The 7,055-nt window shown below is 49.0% G+C and overlaps 1 long non-coding RNA gene across 1 annotated transcript; it reads left to right on the forward strand.

The window, feature by feature from the left end:
* Window positions 1-224: 224 nt before the first annotated feature.
* Window positions 225-2,520, forward strand: LOC309674871. The gene is made up of 3 exons (XR_014269432.1): window positions 225-308; window positions 1,974-2,051; window positions 2,323-2,520. It is a non-coding gene; the product is annotated as an uncharacterized lncRNA (long non-coding RNA).
* Window positions 2,521-7,055: the final 4,535 nt, after the last annotated feature.

A 7,055-nucleotide genomic window follows, 5' to 3' on the forward strand; every position in this document is an offset into this window, starting at 1 on the left:
GGGTTGGAAGCAGTGAGAAATCAATTCAAATATTCCAAAATCGTGAACCCCTGCCTCTCCCAGCTGGCCCTTCCGCCTTGTTCAGGGCTAGGCGGTGCTGGGCCGCACCGCCGGCTGGAGGGGGGGCGAGGGGCTGCGTGCCTGAGAGGCGGATAAAACACGAGATGCGTGAAAGGGAATTATCTCAGTGTAAATACAGACATGAAACCCACGTTTTTGTTTTCAGATTTAACAAATCAAGTAGAGACAATCGGACTGAAGCTGCAGAAAGTAACAGCCGAGATGGACCACTACAAAAAGCTGTTAATGTAAGATTTCTCTTTGCCTGGTTGTTTCGCCACTCTGCGTAAAGCTGTAAGAGAACACCTTTTTGTCAGAGCGCGCTGCTTGGCAGGGTGATGTGAGAAAGTTATGACCAACAGAGAAAATATTTTACCTTCATATTAAACGGGCTGTATTTCTAAGCACTGTCTGCGCGTGTCTGCCGGCGGAACCGGGCTCTCCTCCTCCCGCTGTGCTTAATGATACAGCCGAGAGGAGGGTTAGGTCAGCACAGTCCCACGCTCCGTTTCAGTTTGTGAAATCCACATAACTTCTGGACTAAAAATGTACGTGGAAAACAGTATTTCCCATTGTAGGTTTGGGATGGAGGGAAGGGTGCCATGAAACGAATCAGAGGCTGTGATTTCTTTTTTCACCCTCCCCAAAAATGTAAATTTGCCGTGGCTTTTCCCCACCCACCAGGAGGTTATCGTGGTTTGTAAGATTACTGTGTTGTGCCTACTGTTTCAAGTAAGGCTATGCAAAACCTAAATGAATAGAGCAAGAAGAGACCGTCATCCGATGCTTGTGGGAGCTAATTGCAGGGCGATGGCAGAGCAGAAACGAGTCCTCTCTCAAAGCTTGAGGACGCACCTCCTCTTCAGCCTTGTTGGGCTTTCTCGCTGCTCTCCTGGGTTACTGTTCCGGTGGCCGAGCGATGGCCGTGCCGCCGGCTCTGCCCCGCGATGAGGCGCCTGGGACCAGCGTCGGGCACCCAAAATCCGGCCAGGAGACCTCCGGCGCTCGGTGGGACCTGTGTCGTCAGCTCGGAAAGCTGCGGGGTCTGGCATCCGGTTGCTTTCCTGTGTTTAAAACCCACCTTGCTCCCATATAGCGCGGAAAATCCTTCAGAAACAGCATCAGCCTTTATCCTTCACTGGTGAAAATAAACATTACTGTTTGGAATAGGATGCTGCGGAGTAAAGAGCGATCACGGCCGATCTCCAGAGCAGCTGTCATCAGCCCTCTGTTTGTATGTTGTCCTGAAATTTGAACAAGGATTCATTCTTTTACGATGTGTGCTTTCTGGTTTCCGTTCCTATATTCGGAGGGTCTGATCATAGCAAAGTTGCAAATATTTGGAATGCTTAGCAACAGAGCGTTTTAATGATAATACAAGTTTTGAGTATGAAAAAAAAAAGATTTAATGAACACAGTTAAATAAACAGTAAAGGGTTTCCAAATGTAATATTAAAATTTCAATGTAATTGGGGTACAATTTAATAAAATACCATACTCTATATCTGTTTAAATGTAAATACGAAGTTCAACCATGGTTATTAATTGGTGAAATAATGACATAATGACAAGAAACCTGCAACGTTTCTGGCCCTCTTACCTACCAAATTGTTATTTGTTCATTTTTAATCGTATCTTACTGGAAACTTTCACGTGTTGCAAGATTTCATTTTCCTGTTCCCAACATTAAACTTGTCGCAATCCCAGGTTAGGCTGAGATGACACTGGAAGTGTAACTTCCAATTACTTTAAAGTGTTAGCTAGAACTAACAGACCTTTTTGTTGTCCGCCTTTTAACTAAAATAGAAAAGGCAAGTTAGATAATATGTCAATAATCCTCATGTTCAGATGACTGCATGAGTAAAGGCTATTATTTCTTTGGGCAAATACACATTTTGTAAATGTTCTCCTAGGGTGAAATCAACGGAATTTGATGCCTGTCAAAATGAACTGAAAAAAATGAAATACGAAAATGGAATTTCTGAGTCAAGGTAAAGGGGAAATTATGTGTCATATCATAACATACTGATTTCTGAGCAGTGAGAGCCAAAAACTTATTTTATTATTTTAATGCAGCTTTTATATGATTGTTTTTCCCCCTGCTTTCAGTTTCTATAAAGAAATATATTCTTCATAAAGAATATATAGCTTTTTGTCTAATATTTTATTTTCCAAGTACAATCGATTTCTGTCTATTTAGTAGCTGTCTGTAAATACGACTATAGTAACAAGGATGCTGATAGTTTTTAATTTCATCTGTAGACTTACGAAGGAGCTGGAGGAAAAGGAGGAATCTCTCCGGATTTGCCAACAAGCGTGCAAACGTTTACAGGAGGAGATGGCTGAGAAGGAAAGGAAAGAAGAAGATCTAAAAAGAAGAACCGGTCGATCAGAAAGTGAACTGGAAGCGCTTAAAGCTCTTCTTAGACAAACAGAGGAGGAGGTGGTGATGTTGAAACAAGAAAGGTAATCGGGGCTGAGTCAACCGTGGGTCATCTCCCGTGGCTCTGCCTTCAGCCTGCCGTGTCTTTGGGGAAATCCATTGCAAATAAAACATTCCTCTGCTCCCCATCCTCGGCCCCTCTCGCTGTTACCGAAAGGGCAGATGGATTCGGTAACGCACCGGAGGTGATCCGTGCCCGTCGGGGTGCGGGAGGAGAGGCGGCCGAAGGAGGAGTGCGGCCGTGGTACTGGGCAGACTGGGAGAGACCTGCTGGTCCCAGCTGTGTGTTCGGAAGTGCCTGTGCGCTCGGGACAGTCCTGCCCTGCCGCTGCCCCCGCTCACCTCCGGCTTTTAGGGCAAAACTCTAAACGCCTTGGCAGCTCTGAGCTCATATCCTGAAATTTTGGATCCTTATTGGATGGAGTTTTTAAAAATTATTACAGTATAGAAAAAACTTGAATGAAAAAGAAAAAAAAAAGAAAAAAGAAAAGAAAAAAGTCTATTAAAAAAAAAAGAGGAAAACCTCCTTGCTGTGCAGCCGAGGGCTTCAGTTGAAGCTTAATCAAACCGCCCATTTGTTGCCATTGTTGTAGCTGCTATTTGTTATGTGAGGCTCGTGGAGCAAAAGCCCTGGAGAGTTTAAATTCTTATAACTTACGGTATTGGTGACTTGCAAACCCTAAGAATGCCGTAAATATCGCAGTGTGCCGGGCTATTGGGTAGGGGCTGGTATTCGGGGAGGTCTACGGACAGCTGCCCACCGGTCTAGGCTTATTTTGAAGGTTCTCAAATATTAACGAAGCTGCTGTTTTCCTCGTAATTACTTTTCAGATGTGGAAAATAAAGCACTGAGCTTCTGAGGATTGTGTTTTCTGGAGGTATCTAGTTTGAGAGTCTTTGTTTTAGACTTCTGCACTTACCGACTTGAATTCACATTTTTTTAATTGCTTTGAGTGTAATCTGCATATCCAGTTTTATTCCTGACAACCACGGGCTTGTTTTTGCTGTCTAAGTGTCCTGCTAGTAAGTTTTCAGTTACTGATAAACTAGCTTGTCTTTTATTGGCAAAAAGGAAAGTGCTGTCCCCTAGCTAAGAGATGGCAGTACGTTATTTGTTTGATTTGTGTGCAACGGAAAATCTGTTCAGAAAAATGGCTTTGGGAGAAGATAAGCGTTTTCTGAGGGTGATGTACACCAAGAGGCATTAAGCTATTTTCATATTTAAAGGGTTTGAATATTCCCTGTACTTTAGTACCTGCATGAAACGATATTACGTGTTAATTTAAGAATATTTCCCTTCCACTTAAGCCCCAGATACGTGAGTTGTTCCAGGTGGTACATTGCTGATAATCTAAGTTACATGAATTTGAACTCTCCAGGGCTTTTGGTCTACAAGCCTCACATCACAAACAGTAACTCTAACAATGGAAAGCACTCGGTGGTTTTAATTCAAAACCTATTACAATTTTTTAATTAATGATAGTAATATTCCGAGTTCATTAAATAGAACAATTTGTGGTTTGAATATTGGAGCAGTTCTTCAGCGTTGTCCAACATTTCACTCGAGAAATATTAAAAATATGTGAGGCTTAAATATGCGTGTGTGGAAGAAAGATCAACTCCAGTATTTTCTTTAAAACAAAAAATTCATAAAGCATGTGATGGCGTTATGCAAATGCTGAGCAGTGATTACTGCTGCACCTCTGGGCTCCGGGCAGGATCGCTGGGCTTATTGCACAGAATACCAAACAAAGAGGAAAAGACAGACGAGCCTTTGCCACAAAGGACTTAATTGCAGGAAAATGGCATACCACCAATCTGGGCAGAGAACGTATTTACATACGAGTTTTTGTGGTTTCTAGGGAGTTAATGCTGATTTCTCATCAGAACAGAACAGAGCAGCTGCAGGAAACATTAAGACAGAAGATGCGGAATGAAGATAACTGGAGGGAGAAGGTAACACTGGATGTGCAGTTGGCATCCTTTCCAGTTCTTTATTTTTTTTTTTTTTCCCTCGGTTGCAGTCAGCTGTCACGAATGAGCACGGTAAGCCAGATCCCTATCTCCTCGAGTGCAAACATGTCAATAGTAGTCTTTGTACAAGAGGTTTTAATGGGTGATCTCTCTACACAGGTTGGAACCGAATGCAGCAGGTATTTAGTAGGAGCGTTTGCAGACTTGGCAGACGTTCAGGTCTGATCCGGACTTCCCAGGTCCCAGGGTGTTTGCGAAGAGCCCGCGCTAGGAGTGCGGTGCCCTGCGAGCCCGGGTGCGAGGAGCAGGGCTGAGCCCGCTCAACCTCTGAGCGTGCAACCTCCCCGCGCTCCCCCTGTGCTCTGCCGGAGGGGGTGCAGCAGGAAAAGCCCCGTTGTCCTACGCAGGCTCCGAGGAGGTGAACATCCAGAGCCCGCCCCGTTCTGTGCGCGACGGCCCAGGTTATAGACCCTGAACCACAGTTCTGCGCGGGGAGCGCCCCAGTGCCTGGGTTTGTTTCCTGACACGTCCGGCAGAGAAGCACAGGAAAGAGTGTATTTAATATTGAAGTAGTTTCCCCGGTGAAAACGGGGTTGGGCATTGTTGACGAGATGCAGAGAACACAGAGTCATGCTGCTTGCAGGTTAGGTGAACGGAAACCAAAGATTGCTATTTGTAAAACAAATCTAGAAAATAAATAATAAGCAGATGAGCAAAAATGTCCTTTCCTTAGAAGACAGGTATTGGCAAACCAAAGCTGAGTGAAACAAACACCCTGTTGTAGCATAGCGATTCTGGAGCTATCTGGGGCTGTCGGCTAGCAGAAGGCAGCGGAGTTGTCAGCTGTGTGGCTGATGAGGAGGGCAAGAGGTGTGTGGCTGTCCTGCCCGGTACTCGGGGCAGCTCTGGGTGCAGGATGAGTGTTTGTGGCATCCCTGGGATGATTCTGTCACTCACGGCAATGGGCAAGTGAAGATGTAACATGACGGTTTTATAGAATCACAGAATGGTTTGGGATGGAAGAGACCTTAAAGCCCCCCCAGTGCCACCCCCTGCCCTGGGCAGGGCCACCTCCCCCCAGCCCAGGTCGCTCCCAGCCCCGTCCAACCCGGCCTTGAACACCTCCAGGGATGGGGCAGCCACAGCTTCTCGGGGCACCCTGCCCCAGGGGCTCACTGCCCCCACAGCCAAGAATTTCTTCCTCATATCTCATCTAAATCTCCCCTCTTTCAGTGTCAAACCGTTCCCCCTGGTCCCACAGCTCCCCTCCCTGATCCAGAGTCCCTCCCCAGCTCTCCCGGAGCCCCTTTAGGCACTGGAAGGGGCTCGAAGGTCTCCCCAGAGCCTTCTCTTCTCCAGGCTGTCCCCCCCACCTCTCCCAGCCTGTCCTCCCAGCAGAGGGGCTCCAGCCCTCCCAGCATCTCCGGGGCCTCCTCTGGCCCCGCTCCAACAGCTCCGTGTCCTTCTGCTGTGGGGACCCCCCGAGCCGGAGGCAGCACTGGGGGGGGGGGTCTCCCCAGAGCAGAGCGCAGCAGAGGGGCACAGCCCCCCCTCGCCCTGCTGGCCACGCTGGGGGGATGCAGCCCGGGGTGCCGGGGGCTCGCTGGGCTCCAGCGCACACTGCCGGCTCCTGGGGAGCTTCTCACCCCCCAGCACCCCCGAGTCCTTCTCCTCAGGGCGGCTCTCCAGCCATTCCCGGCCCAGCCTGGAGCTGTGCTGGGGATTGCCCGACCCACGTGCAGGACCGTGCACTTGACATCGGTGACTTTCATGAGGTTAGCACAAATTCATGTCTGAAGCCTGTCCGGGTCCCTCGGGACGGCATCCCTTCCCTCCAGTGGATCTCCGCTGCACACAGCTCGGTGTCGTCGCAAACGTGCTGAGAGTGCACTCAGTCCCTTTTCAAGTCCTCTGTGAACACGAAATTTGTTTTGATATGAACCCATAGTTCCCGCTGGTGTCAGGACAAGTCCCCACCTGTCCGTAGAGGAAAATGACACCCCCAAATTAACAGTGTCATCTACCTCAAGGTCTGAAGTACTTGGAACAAGCGTTGCTTTCGGCCCGGGGCTGCAGGGAACCTTGTGCCGCCGGCGTGTCGGGGTACGTGTGCCCCTCCAAGCAGTCTCCCTGCCAAGTGGTTGAGCGGCACCTCCTTCTGCCCGACCCGGCAGGCTGTGCGTGCCCACAGGTCAAGCAGACACCTCGGCAGGCGATGGGTATCGGCTCGGCGAGCACACACACAGCTGATTACGGCATGGGAACCTCGGCAGCAGGTGGGGCGTGCTGGCTCTCGGCTGCGGCGGGGGCTGAGGAGCACGGTGGGTAGGGGCAGGAGCGTGGTTAGGTGGGGGAACTGGGACGGGCGACGTGGCAGCAGAGCACGCGGCTCATCCCTTCGCTTGGGCTGGGGATCCCCACTGTACAAAAGAGCTAAAGGAGTTGCACAGTGAAAGTCTGGGAGCTAGACCAGACCTCTCGCGTGAGCGAGGCTTCTGCACCTTCTGCTGACCTCTGGCATCAGCAGCTCCCTTCAGGCAGGTGCATCTCTGGCAAACAGGCTAAGAGGACTCTGCTG

Source organism: Vanellus vanellus (assembly GCF_965231255.1).
Source record: "Vanellus vanellus genome assembly, chromosome: 8".
NCBI classification, from domain to species: domain Eukaryota; kingdom Metazoa; phylum Chordata; class Aves; order Charadriiformes; family Charadriidae; genus Vanellus; species Vanellus vanellus.